General features: G+C 47.1%; 1 pseudogene; it reads right to left on the reverse strand.

The window, feature by feature from the left end:
* The window catches only part of LOC123481337, a 52,799-nt pseudogene that overhangs the window by 28,576 nt on the left and 9,969 nt on the right, over positions 1-14,254 (reverse strand).

Consider the following 14,254-nt stretch of genomic DNA (forward strand, 5'->3'; position numbering starts at 1 on the left):
GGAAAGAAAGAGATAAAAAGTGCTCTCTGTTGGGTTAATGCCTCTGGGACACTCACTCCAAAGAAGTCGCAGCGGATGTCCAGACACACCTTGGCAGAATTCTCAATCAGGCAAATCAATGGTTACGTGAGCTAGGAGTTGCTGGTGAAGGCGAGCCGGAGGCGACCACAAAAGAGATATAGTTATGGGCTGGGCCACCATGGTCTCGCCTACTGCATTTCAAAAGGAAGTTGAGTCACTGTGGTGGTACCACTGGCACACCCGTTCAAATAGGAGGTTGATTGTCATGGTGAGAACAAGTGACAGGTCTTAAAAAAAGGGGAGAGGGGTCTTGGTGTAAGAGAGAGAAAGGTCCTGGTAGTGGGGAGAGAGAGAGGAGAGAGGTCTTGGTATGAGGAGAGAGAGGTCTTGGTAGGAGGGGAGAGGGAGAGAGAGGTCTTGAGTATGAGGAGAGAGGAGAGAGAGGTCTTGGTGTGAGGAGAAAGAGAGGTCTTGGTATGAGGAGAGAGAGGAGAGAGGTCTTGGTAGGAGAGAGAAGGTCTTGGTGCATGGGAGGAGGTTTTCAGAGTGGTCTTGGTATGAGGAGAGAAAAAGAGAGAGGTCTTGGTATGGGGAGAGAGAGGTCTTGGTATGAGGGAGAAAGAGAGAGAAAGGTCTTGGTATGAGGAGGAGAGGGTCTTGTATGAGGAGAAGAGTGGTCTGTGGTATGAGGGAGAAAGAGGAGAGAGAGTTCTTGTGTATGAGGAGAGAGAGGTCTTGGTATCAGGGAGAGAGAGGAGGGAGAGGGGTCTTGGTATGAGGGAGAGAGAGGTCTTGGTATGAGGAGAGAGAGGACCCTTCTGTGTGACCTTCTGTATATGAGCAGAATGACCACATTTATTCACACATTCTGACACACACAATTATAAACGATCCTTTTAAAATCTGAGAGGGACATAGATTTTCTTTTAAAAGAATGGATCTACATTGCATTGCTTTTATAGCATATGGCCTCTGGCATTCAAAAGTGAGTCGCTGTGGTGGTCCACACATTAAAAGAGGGCTTTTGTCATGGTCAGAACAAGTGGCAGGTCTGAAGAGAGGAGAGAGAGGTCTTGGTAGCGTGAGGGAGAGGGGTGCTTGACATGAGGAGAGAAAGAGTCAAGGTGTGGTGTAGGGGGAATGAGGGAGGCCTTGGCATGAGGAGAAGGTCTTGGCGTGAGGAGAGAGAGGTCTTGGCGTGGGGGAGAGAGAGGTCATGGTGTGAGGAGAGAAAGGTCATGGTGTAGAAGGAGAGAGAGGTCATGGTGTGAGGGAGAGAGAGGTCATGGGTGTGAGGATAGGAGAGGTCTTGGCGTGGGAGAGAGAGGTCATGGTGTGAGGGGCGAGGCCTTGGCACCAGGAGAGAGGGGTCTTGGCGTGAGGAGAGAGATGGTAGAGGTCTTGGCGTGAGAGAGAGAAGAGAAAGAGGTGGTAGGCGTGAGAGAGAGGGTTCATGGCGTGGAGAGAGAGGTCTTGGTTGGCGTGAGGAGAGAGAGAGAGAGGGTCTTGGCGTGAGGAGAGAGAGGAGAGAAAGGTGTTGGCGTGGGGAGAAGAGAGAGAGAGAGAGAGGTCTTGGCGGAGGGGAGAGGGGAGAGAGAGGTCTTGGCGTGAGGAGAGAGAGGGAAGAGAGAGGTGTTGGCATGAGGAGAGAGAGTTCATGGCGTGTGTGGGGAGAGAGAGGTCTTGGTGTGAGGAGAGAGAAGAGAGAGAGGTCTTGGCGTGAGGAGAGAGAGGAGAGAGAGGTGTTGGCGTGGGGAGAGAGGATAGTCTTGGCGTGAGGAGAGAAAAGAAGAGGAGTAGTGGCGCGAGGAGAGGGAGTTCATGGCGTGAGAGAGAGGTCTTGGCGTGAGGAGAGAGGGGTCTTGGCGATTAGAAAGAGGTGCTTGGCGTGAGGAGAGAGAGAGAGAGAGAGGTGTTGGCATAAGGAGGAGAGTTCATGGCGTAGAGAGAGGTCTTGGCGTGAGGAGAGAGAGAGAGAGAGGTCTTGGCCGGTGAGGAGAGAGAGGAGAAAAAGGTGTTGGCTGCGTGAGGAGAGAGAGTTCATGGCGTGAAGAGAGAGGTGTTGGCGTGGGGAGAGAGAGGAGAGAGGTCTTGGTAAGAGAAGAGGGACCCTTCTGGGACCTTCTGTAATGAGCAGAGTGTACCGCAGTCTATGAGAGACAAACTGTAGTTTCTTTCAAGTGATCTACAATTAACATTGCTTATAGCATATAAGGCTTATGATGCTTTAGCTTACAGGTGACATTTATATAAATCCACCAAAAGGAATGATACACTATAACCTGTAACCACTTTTAGGTTGCTGACTATTTTGTGAAATAGTTTTCTTTCAACATTTCGCTCTCTTACAGATTCCGTTCCTATAATCCCTTTAAAGACATTAGGCAAAAACCACTCTAGGGTGCAATATTTCCAGCTGGCCCTTTCTGGAAGTGGCTTTGTTATCTACCCCATAGTTCATATTCTCAGCAAGTAATTAATTAATCATCCCAGTCTAGGCTAGTGGCAGAAAGCAGTAGCTCTAAAGCCTCCGAAAGCTTAGGGGAGACTCCAGGCGGTTTTCCCCTCCATGCTGCGAAAAGCGGTGATTATTGAGCAAAAGCAAAACTGGGGTCGGAAAGAGGATGAATAGTCTATGATATATGACACATTCGCGGGACGATGATTCCAAAAGCACACAACCCGTAGTGCTGCATTCAAATGCGGCATGTCAAACCTCAAGCGGTTTCAGCAAACAGTGAAATTCGAGTTGGAAATCCCCCTCAAAGGGAACCGGTTGTGTTCGAACTCCAATCACAGAAATAAAGTGCCAATTATCCCCCTAATTGGGCGGAATAAGCCTTGAAGCCTGTTGCTGCTGGGGCCTAGTTGTATTGTATTGGGATCTTTAAATATGCCAAGTTAAAGGGTTAAAAATTAGTTTAATTAATTGAATATGGGTAAGAAAATGGACCTTTTCCCATTTACCCCTGACCCTGGTTTTGGCAGAGGCGCTCTGGGGATGAGCACCTTTCGACACATTTTCTGCCGGCGTTCCTCCTCTACCCTCCCCTTCTCTCCGTACCACTTGCCACTCCCATCCATAAAGAACTCCCCACATCCCATCCGCCACACACCCAAAGACAGACAGAAATATTAATTAGTGCCACCACACACGCACCAATGACACACCACACAAACTCACCATACACGGTAGAATGAACAATCCACACCCACGGTTACATGCGTGCAAGCCCACACACCTTCTGACAGGGGAGTCATTCCACACATTCCCAACAACACGTCTCCCAGAAACGGGCTTCACCCCAGGGCCCTCAGGCGGACAGCTCTCTGACAGTGTCGGACAGACTTCTCTACTCTCTCAGCCTGGCTGAGCCCGGCATAATGGGCAGAAGTGTGTGTGTGTGTGTGTGTGTGTGTGTGTGTCTACCCATAGCAAAAGATTGGCTCAGACTTTGAACACCAAGAGAGCTCTTGGACAAGTTTTAATGTCTGTGTAAAAAACAAGCGATAACATTGTATGTTATCTTACCTTAACAGAAGGACATCATCTACAAATAGTGTTTTGGTGGTTGCTGACTAACATCTCCTTCAAATTGACAGCATCTCTCAGCCCCATTCTAAATATGGACTTTAAAGAAGGCGTGTTAACCATTCTATATCAACTGTCAGACAGTCTTCCATTCAGAGAATTCCCTATGTGACTACCTAGACAGCACTAACCATCCTACCTGTTTATATTATATAAGTTTTATGATCAAAACAGAATAAATATGATATTGATATTGCCTTGGAATATCCATAACAACATCCAACTGCAGCAGCAATCAAGGTTCAGTTCTGTCCGGTCTATCGCTTTGATGTCTCTTACAGCAAACACGCATAACTTAGAGGTCCTAATAGCCATACTGTATGACTAGCTTGTAGTTATATCCACAAGCGTATCGGTGTGCATCCCAGATGTGAAATTACTCATCGGGTCTTCCACATATTCTCTCAGCATGTATTGGACTGGATGAGAAAAGCGTGGCTAGGTCAAGTCTACTGTTCTGTCGCTCAAATTTACATTTTAGTCATTTGCGGCGGCTCTTATCCAAGCGACTTACAGTTAGTGAGTGTAAACATTTTATACTGCCCCCGTGGGAAACAACCCACAGCCCTGGCGTTGCAGCGCCACCGCCTCTACCAACTGAGCTACAGGGGATAGGAGCCAAATGCAAAACAAAGGATGTTTTTTCTATGTGAGGTGGAAGGCGATTTTGCTGGGACGACTCAATATTCCACCAAAATGTTTCAAATACTGTCCCATCTCAGGTACAGCTGTTGGGGAGACTTAGGCCTGTTTATATATAACCTATGTGCTAAAAAACAGTCCGATCAGCTCGAGTGCTACGATGAGGGGGCGTTCCACATAAGTCCCTTTGGGTAGTGTCACACCTCATTTTAACATTCTGTCATAAAGAGCACATGTTAAAATTCATTATAAAAACATGTTTTCCCATGTCAAGAGGTTAAATTATATTAAATTCCTATATTATGTGCCCATTAGGTGCCAAATAAAGTAACGGGGAATAGTTGTATTTAAAAAGGAGTTCAGTTCACGTAACAAATTTACCTTAAAATGGGGGACAGTTTTTGTTTCAAATTTTTTATATCACATGAAACAAACAAGGCAACAGTAAACATGTGATCCCCAACAACTGATGCAGCTGTGGGGGGACAATAACACTCTTCAGAAATGACTGTCAAAGCAACTCAAAATAACTACCCTTTACAATGATGGTAAAAACATGGAGATGTTATGGGGTTAAGTGGGTTCAAATCTTCCTAGAAGGCACAGAGAGGTCACAGAGGGACATGTCAAAATGCTGAATTTTAGCTCTTTAGAAAGTCTTCATTCATATAAACAAATCCAGATTGATTGGATTTTCCATGGGTCTATATTAAGGCATTTTAATATAACAGGCTTTTAAAATACAATATTGGTGCACAATTCTAATTAAAATATCAGGGAGACACATAAATGATCTCTATAATATTCTATAAAATGCATAAAATGTTCTATACCATACACGTCTCTTTTTTACAATTATACAAAAAATGTCATTTAAACAAGTCACCCGAGGTCACCATGTCAATTTCAAATAGCAAACACGTTCATGCTGTTGTCAGGGAACCGCCACCACATTTAACATCGGTACTTCACCTCCGCTTACACCTTCACTAAGCCAACACCCCCACCCGACAACACCTTGGCAACAATGATCCCAGTAATGGAAACTCTGTTCGTTAATCTCCTTGTACCAAAACAAGACTAGAGCACCTAATGAGAATAATGTTATAGGTATGACAGCTATGTGTCTCCTTCCTCTCTCCCTCTATCCATCTCTCCCCCTGCCTCCTCCCTCCATCTATCTCTCCCCCCTGCCTACCTTCCTCTCTCCCTCCATCTATCTCTTCCCCTCCCCCCTCCTGCCTTCATCTATCCATCTCTCCCCCTGCCTCCCTCCCTCCATCTATCTCTCCCCCCTGCCCTTCCTCTCCCTCATCTATCTCCCCCTCTCCCCCCTGCCTCCCTTCATCTATCTATCTCTCCCATGCCTCCCTATCTCTCCCTCCATCTATCTCTCCCCCCTGCCTCCTTCCTCTCTCCCTCCATCTATCTCTTCCCCCTGCCTCCCTCTCTCCCTCCATCTATCTATCTCCCCTCTGCCTCCCTTCCGCTCTCCCTCCATCTATCTCCCCTGCCTCCTTCCTCTCTCCTCCATCTCTCCCCCTGCCTCCCTTCCTCTCTCCCTCCATCTCTCCCCCCTGCCTCCCTTCCTCTCTCCATCCATCTCTCTGCCTCCCTCCCCCTCTACCCCTGCCTCCCCCCTCTCCCTCCATCCATCTCTCCCCCTCTCCCCTGCCTCCTCCTCTCCCCCTCTCCCCCTGCCTCTCTCCCTCCATCCACCCTCTCCCTGCCTCCTCTCTCTCTTCCCTGCCTCCCTCCCTTCCTCTCTCCCTCCATCCATCTCTCCCCCCTCTCCCCTGCCTCCTCCTCTCTCCCCCCTGCCTCCCTTCCTCTCTCCCTCCATTCGCTCCCCCTCTCCCACCTGCCTCCCTTCCTCTCTCCCTCCATCCATCTCTCCCCCTCTCCTCCTCTCTCCCCTGCCTCCCTTCCTCTCTCTCTCCCTCCATCCATCTCTCTCCCCTGCCTCCTCATCTCCCCCTCGCCTCCTCCTCTCCCCCGCCTCTTCCTCTATCCATCTCTCTCCCTGCCTCCTCCTCTCCCCCCTCTCTCCCCTGCCTCCCTTCCTCCATCCACTCTCTCCCTCCCTCTCCCCTGCCTCCTCCTCTCTCCCTCCATCTATCTCTCCCCCCACCTCCCGTCATCTCTCCCCCCTGCCTCCCTTCCTCTCTCCCTCCATCCATCTCTCCCCCCATCTCTCTCCCCTGCCTCCTCCTCTCTCCCTCCCCCTCTTTCCCCCTGCCTCCCTTCCTCTCTCCCTCCATCTATCTCTCCCCCTCTCCCCCCTGCCTCCCTTCCCCTCTCCCTCCATCAATCTCTCCCCCCACTCCTCTCCCTGCATCTCTCCCCCTCTCCCCTGCCTCCTCCTCTCCCCCTCCATCCATCTCTCCCCCCTCTCTCCTCCTCTCCCCCTCTCCCATGCCTCCCTCCATCTCTCCCCTCCTCTCTCCCCTCCATCTATCTCTCCCCGCCTCCCTTCCTCTCTCCCTCCATCTCTCCCCCATGCCTCCCTTCTCTATCTCTCCCCCTCTCCCCTGCCTCCTCCTCTCCCTCTCTCCCTGCCTCCCTTCCTCTCTCCATCCATCTCTCCCCTGCCTCCTCCTCTCTCCCTCCATCTATCTCTCCCCCCTGCCTCCTTCCTCCATCTCTCTCCCCCTGCCTCCCTCCTCTCTCTTTCCATCTATCTCCCCTGCCTCCTTCCTCTCTCCCTCCATCTATCTCTCCCCCCTCTCCCCCTGCCTCTCTTCCTCCATATCTCCCCCTTCCCTCCATCTCTCTCCCCCTGCCTCCATCTTCTCCCCCTCTCCCCCCTGCCTCTCTTCCTCCATCTCTCTCCCCCTGTCTCCCCTCCTCTCTCCCTCCAGCCTCCATTCCTCTCCCTCCATCCATCTCAAACCCCTGCCTCTCCCCCTCTCCCCCCTACCTCCCTCCTCTCTCCCTCCATCTATCTCTCCCCCTCTCCCCTGCCTCCCTTCCCTCTCTCCCTCCATCTATCTCTCCCCCCTCGCCTCACTTCCTCTCTCCCTCCATCCATCTCCCCCTCTCCCCCTGCCTCCTCCTCCTCTCCTCCATCTATTCTCCCCCTCTCCCTTGCCTCCTCCTCTCTCCATCTATCTCTCCCCCCTCTCTCCCCTGCCTCCCTTCCTCTCTCCCCTCCATCTATATGTCCCCTGCCTCCTCCTCTGTTCCTCCATCTACAGTGGAGGAAAAAAAGTATTTAGTCAGCCACCAATTGTTGCAAGTTCTCCCACTTAAAGATGAGAGGCCTGTAATTTTCATCATAGGTACACGTCAACTATGACAGACAAATGAGGGAAAAAAAATCCAGAAAAATCACATTGTAGGATTTTAATGAATTTATTAGAAAATTATGGTGGAAAATAAGTATGTGGTCAATAACAAAAGTTTCTCAATACTTTGTTATATACCCTTTGTTAGCTATGACACAGGTCAAACGTTTTCTGTAAGTCTTCACAAGGTTTTCACACACTGTTGCTGGTATTTTTGCTCCATGCAGATCTCCTCTAGAGGTGATGTTTTGGGGCTGTCGCTGGGCAACACGACTTTCAACTCCCTCCAAAGATTTTCTATGGGGTTGAGATCTGGAGACTGGCTAAGCCACTCCAGGACCTTGAAATGCTTCTTACGAGGCCACCCTTCGTTGCCCGGCGGTGTGTTTGGGATCATTGTCATGCTGAAAGACCCCGTTTCATCTTCAATGCCCTTGCTGATGGAAGGAGGTTTTCACTCAAAATCTCACGATACATGGCCCCCATTCATTCTTTCCTTTACACGGATCAGTCGTCCTGGTCCCTTTGCAGGGAAAAACAGCCTCCCAAAGCACGATGTTTCCACCCCCCATGCTTCACAGTAGGTATGGTATTCTTTGGATGCAACTCAGCATTCTTTGTCCTCAAACACGACGAGTTGAGTTTTTACCAAAAAGTTCTATTTGGTTTCATCTGACCATATGACATTCTCCCAATTCTCTTCTGGATCATCCAAATGCACTCTAGCAAACTTCAGACGGGCCTGGACATGTACTGGCTTAAGCAGGGGGCACACGTCTGGCACTGCAGGATTTGAGTCCCTGGCGGCGTAGTGTGTTACTGATGGTAGGCTTAGTTACTTTGGTCCCAGCTCTCTGCAGGTCATTCACTAGGTCCCCCCGTGTGGTGGGATTTTTGCTCACCGTTCTTGTGAATTTTGACCCCACGGGTGAGATCTTCATGGAGCCCCAGATCGAGGGGAGATTACAGTGGTCTTGTATGTCTTCCATTTCCTAATAATTGCTCCCACAGTTGATTTCTTCAAACCAAGCTGCTTACCTATTGCAGATTCAGTCTTCCCAGCCTGGTGCAGGTCTACAATTTTGTTTCTGGTGTCCTTTGACAGCTCTTTGGTCTTGGACATAGTGGAGTTTGGAGTGTGACTGTTTGAGGTTGTGGACAGGTGTCTTTTTATACTGATAACAAGTTCAAACAGGTGCCATTAATACAGGTAACGAGTGGAGGACAGAGCAGCCCTCTTAAAGAAGTTATTACAGGTCTGTGAGAGCCAGAAATCTTGCTTGTTTGTAGGTGACCAAATACTTATTTTCCACCATAATTTGCAAATAAATTCATAAAAAAATCCTACAATGTGATTTTCTGGATTTTTTTCTCTCAATTTGTCTGTCATAGTTGACGTGTACCTATGATGAAAATTACAGGCCTCTCTCATCTTTTTAAGTGGGAGAACTTGCACAATTTTTTTCCCCCACTGTATCTCTCCCCCTCTCTCCCCTGCGCCTCCTCTGTTCCTCCTGCTGCAGTGATGGCACCTCCTCTGTTCCTCCATGCATGGCTGCAGTGATGGCACCTCCCTGCTCATTTTCCTGGTTTCTCCTTGTACAGCGTGGGTGTGTGGAAGGGGAAGTGTGTGTGTGTGTGTGTGTGTGTGTGTGTGGAGGTGAGGTGCTGAAAGATGTTAAAGGCCCAGTCACTACAGGTCCATGAGAAATTGTCTGTCTCTTGTCTCCACTCTAACTAATTACCCTGACTCAGGAAGACAGAGGGCAATTCTACCTACCTACACTAAGCCAGCAGCAGCAGTACACTGATCTCTTTAGAGACTCTGTTCATCAACTAGAGTACCAACAACATCAAGTTTCTCTATGATTCACCCACTCAGAACAGTCACACTGCCCACACTACTTAGCTCTGTTTAGCAGTGTATAGGAGCATCATGCACTATATATATATAAATATAAGAGAGAAGAGAGAGAGAGAGAGAGAGAGAGAGAGGAGGAGAGTGCTTGAGTGTCAGTTTAGCAAATGTCTGGACTGGAGTGTATATAAAGAGACAGTATGTCGGTGTGATAAGAATAAATGACTAGAAAGGAAAGGGACAAGTGGAATATTGCCAATGTCTGCACATGCAAGGTTGGAGGACATAACTCATGGGAAATCATCCAGAGCCAGTTGATTTCAAGTTTCTGTGTTAAACTACTTCTGAATGAGAACATGTTTTGTCAGCTGAATTCATTGGAGAGATACCGGAGGACGAGTGTTGGAATACCTCCCGTATCCACCCACTGGCCGGAACCACACAGACACAATGAACTGAATGAAAAAAGGAAGGACAATTCTTATAACAGACAACAGTGACCAAAACGACATGTACATTCACTCCCACATAAATCCTTGTTTGAAATCCAAAAATTATGTTAGACAGAAAGCACAGGAACAAGCTGAGAGAACAATCCTCCCATTTTATCACAGAAACAGTTTGGGGGCATCTCAATAGTTTGAAGTTGCTTCTGTGCCTCCCTTCCTTGTAAAGGACACTGAATGAGTTCAGTGTAAGGTGGGATGCATTTCCTCACTCTATTACCCACTGTTGAACTCACTGAACTGAACCCACTGGTGTGTGTGTGTGTGATCTCGCTATCTGTACATACATTCCTCTATAATGCAACCTCGATGTACTCCAGCTGCTTTAATGCACGTTGATGAGCCTTAAGCGTCACACACATGAATGTGCACACACACAAGTAATGGAACTAGGGCTGACAGAGACTAAAAATAATCTTAGTCGAACCGAAAATCGTTTGTTCTTTCAACCAATCGATTGCTAGAAATGTTTTAATGTGTATTTCTCCTTATATAGACATATCCAGTAGCGACGCGCGTCATTCAGGGCAGAACTGACCTGTTTAGCTAAATAAGTTGTTGTTGCCTGTTTTGCATGTTATTTTGGCATTAATACGTGTCACATATCAGTTTGAAAACAATGTAAAAAAAAAAAGTTAATAAAGCTGCATAAACATGGTCTCTTTTTTGCTTTCGTCCGGGTTGGGAGGGTTTGGCTGGCTGGGATGTCCTTGTCTCATTGTGCTCTAGCGACTCCTTGTGCGGGCCGGGCAACTGCAAGCGGTCTTTGGTCGTCATTTCTACAGTGTTTCCTCCGACACATTGGAGCGGCTGGCTTCTGGGTTAAGCGGCAGTGTGTCAGAAGCAGTGCGATTCACGAGGTCCATTGGTGGAGTTGCACCGATGAGACAAGATCGTGACTACCAATTGGATATCACGAAAGGGGGTAACGCCAGGGCCGAAAAGTTTGAATACATTGGCCATGCTGTCAATCCAACATGACTCCTGCTGCGTTCAAAACAACTGGAAACTCGGTACTGGGAAATCTCAGACTTCAGTGAGTTCAAGACAACTGGGAACTCGGATAAAACTAGCTCCGACTGGGAAAATATGGAAAATAATTTTGAACGGTCATCCAACTATGAATTCCAAGTCGGGATTTCGGACTTCTTTCTACAGCCCACAAAAGGACCGCGCCACCTTCCTGTTCAAGTGAGCATAGCACAACAAGGTGAGTCCAAAAATGGCTTAATATGCCAGGGAGATATGTATACTGTAACTAAGAATGTAATACTAAGTGTAAGTAAGCTGTTAGTCATGTGCCTCACCCTAATCATTTGGTAACTTTCCCCCCTCATAATTTATATAATATATATTATAATATGCCATTTGAAGACGCTTTTATCCAAAGCGACTTACAGTCATACGTGCATACATTATTTTTTTGTGTATGGGTGGTCCGGGGATCGAACCCACTACCTCGGCGTTACAAAGCGGCGTGCTCTACCAGCTGACTTGGTGGTGCACATGTAGCCTATAGCCTGTTTTAGAGAAATGTAATCATTGAATATTGTAAGATATTTTATTGTCTGCTTATATGCCCCCTTTAATTATCCTACAGTTCTGACTTGGTGCACAGGAGAATACTGTAAGAACCGGCCCTGTTCTGAATTCCTACGATGTACATTTAAAAAGTGCTGAACAAATTGTTATATTGACTACGTCCGTCCTAGCTCGCTCATTAATGTCTTAATCCAAATTGGATTGCCTCTTATCCGCCGTCGTCCCATTATGCCAGTTTTTACATCTCAATTGTCAGTAGAATCATTTTTGCATTTACATTTTAGTCATTTAGCTCGCTCTTATCCAGAGCGAGACGGTTAGTTTCATACCGGACCCCGTGGGAAACGAACCCACAACCCTGGCGTTGCAAGCACCATGCTCTACTACATCTGTTTAAGCAAGTCAGCCATTTCAGCTATGTTTTTCGCTGCCCGACAGAACTCCGTGATAGTCAGGTGTAGCAGTGGTAAGATTCACTACATGGTGCTGAAAGAAAGCTCTGCTGTTGGGACAGCTTTATGTAGGCCCTAACAGTTTGTGGACACCGTTATAGTGCAATTAATGTATTGTTTAGTGTTGTGGCATTGCATCTAAAAAAAAAAGATTTACATGCTAAAATCGCCACTGGACACACCTTATGTGTTTTAATAAAATCTACTATGTGCATTGAGCTTGTCTGATGCTTAAGATTACGGTTTGATGCCTCAAGAGGGCGCCAGTGATCTAGATGACCAGAAGAAAAAAAACTTTACCTGATCCAACTATTCTCCTCCCGCTCCTGCTGGCTTTCGCAGATTCTGCCAGTACTCTCCTGAAGTTGCCGGTAATAGGCTACAGAGGAGTCGCAACCTTTCTCATGTGGAATGCCAATTTATCTAACCATTTCTACCGATCTGTGTGCCAGTCATGGTTTTCATATGCACCTTTTCGTGAAACAGTTTCATTTCATTTATAATAACGTCTTAATATCTCAAAATCATTGTCATGTGGTTAACCAAAATTCTATCCAAATCTAAATGAAAAATGATACAAACCTAAAAAAGTTACTTCTATTGCCATTGCCAATTATGTAAAAATAGCCTGCATAAAGCCAACAAATAAAAACATTGCAGCCTGCAGGTGGAAAATATCCTGATTAAAAATAAATATCCTATAAACCACATTGGCTACATGTGGCCTGTCTGTAACGAACTTGAAACATTGTATCAACTATTAACTGGGTCCGGCCCAAAGCTTGCACTAGCGAACTTGCAACATTGTATAAAAATATTCTGGGCCCTCAGAGTTTCCTGCGCCAGCGAGCGCGGGACAGACACAGCTGTAGGCTATTTGCGCAAGGGGATAAGAAGCAGCGCTTGACTTGGGCAGGAGCTCACCAGAGCTGAGTATCGGCACCTCAAATGTTTCTACTGCTTGAGCTCCTGTTCCTCTTATAGAATATTAGCTCAAAAGTATTGTGGAGCTCCTGCACCTAAATATAAAACAGTACCAGCACCCAAAATGAGTACCGGAACCTATTTCAGTCCAAGTCACGCACTGATAAGAAACCTATTTTACGACGTTCCACTGGATCAGAGCATGACATTTTTCCCTTTCACGTTGAGTGGTTATCGAAAGGGAGAGAGCTGGAAAGATTTTTCAAATACATTGAGGAACTATTGTAATTCTCAATGGATGTAAAAAATAAAGCTCCACAGGTCATTAGTGGTGGTGCGTTAAGCCAATCAGAAATACTATCAGATCCCCAAATGGGCACATTTACATGCATACATTTGCGCGCAGGCCAGGTAGCCTATAGTCCTACTTCGATGCGTGTGCGTCCCTACTCAACATTGACAGGAGTGCTCCAAACAAAAGACAATTACTAAATTGACAGAACTCATCAATGTAATTAAATAAACCAAAACTTGTTTCTCACAAGTGTAGCATAGGTTGTGCACTCGGCAAACAATGTGTCCACTCCGACAATGAGAACAGGAAGACTGGAATAATAATATTGAATGCATTAAAATAAAGACCGTAACCAAAGTAACAAACATTGTAGATGAGAAATTATAGGAATTAACGGTAAACGTACAACTGGTGATATATGTAATGGGGAATTGATATACACTAAATGGGAGGTGCATGGAGATGCGGTACAGAGCTCGATTTGGCCTCTGCATGCCTCTTGAGGCGCCGCAATTGCGTCACACCCTCCTTATGGAGCCCCTACCACATTTTCGAATCAAGCATAAATTGGCTTTTAGTCTAGGCCTCCGCAATGGATTAGTTCACTGAGATGGGCACAAATATATATATTTGTCACAGCTCAAATAAAACAATGTTGGTCGACTATCAGCCTAATGATCAAACAATCGACCAGTCGACTAATTGGGGTCAGCCCTAAATGGAACTCCTTCACGCTGCGCTGGAATAACACTAGCATCTATCATCCTCATAAAGACGCACACACACACACACACACACACACACACACACGTCTCATTTATTAGGCCTTCTCATGGTATAATAACACACTAATAAGGAAAGTGCTCGCTCGCCCCCTCCAAGGAGAGAGACTCATTTCTCTGCTCGACTCGCGACACCTGGGACTGCAATCAACACTGCTTCCACCGCCCGTCCGTCAGACACGGCTGCCACGGCAACTGTGTTCCCGACGACGGCTCTACGGTCCGAGGAGTGTGTCCCGGTGACAGGCCTGTTTCTCACTTAGCCCCAACCACACTGGGAGAATACATCACAGCAAGGTACCGCTTTAGAATTCATTAGGGTGCGCTCCTTGGAGAACGCATTACGTCTCGAA

The sequence above is a fragment of the Coregonus clupeaformis genome, unplaced genomic scaffold, assembly GCF_020615455.1.
Source record: "Coregonus clupeaformis isolate EN_2021a unplaced genomic scaffold, ASM2061545v1 scaf0246, whole genome shotgun sequence".
Taxonomy (NCBI): Eukaryota; Metazoa; Chordata; class Actinopteri; order Salmoniformes; family Salmonidae; genus Coregonus; species Coregonus clupeaformis.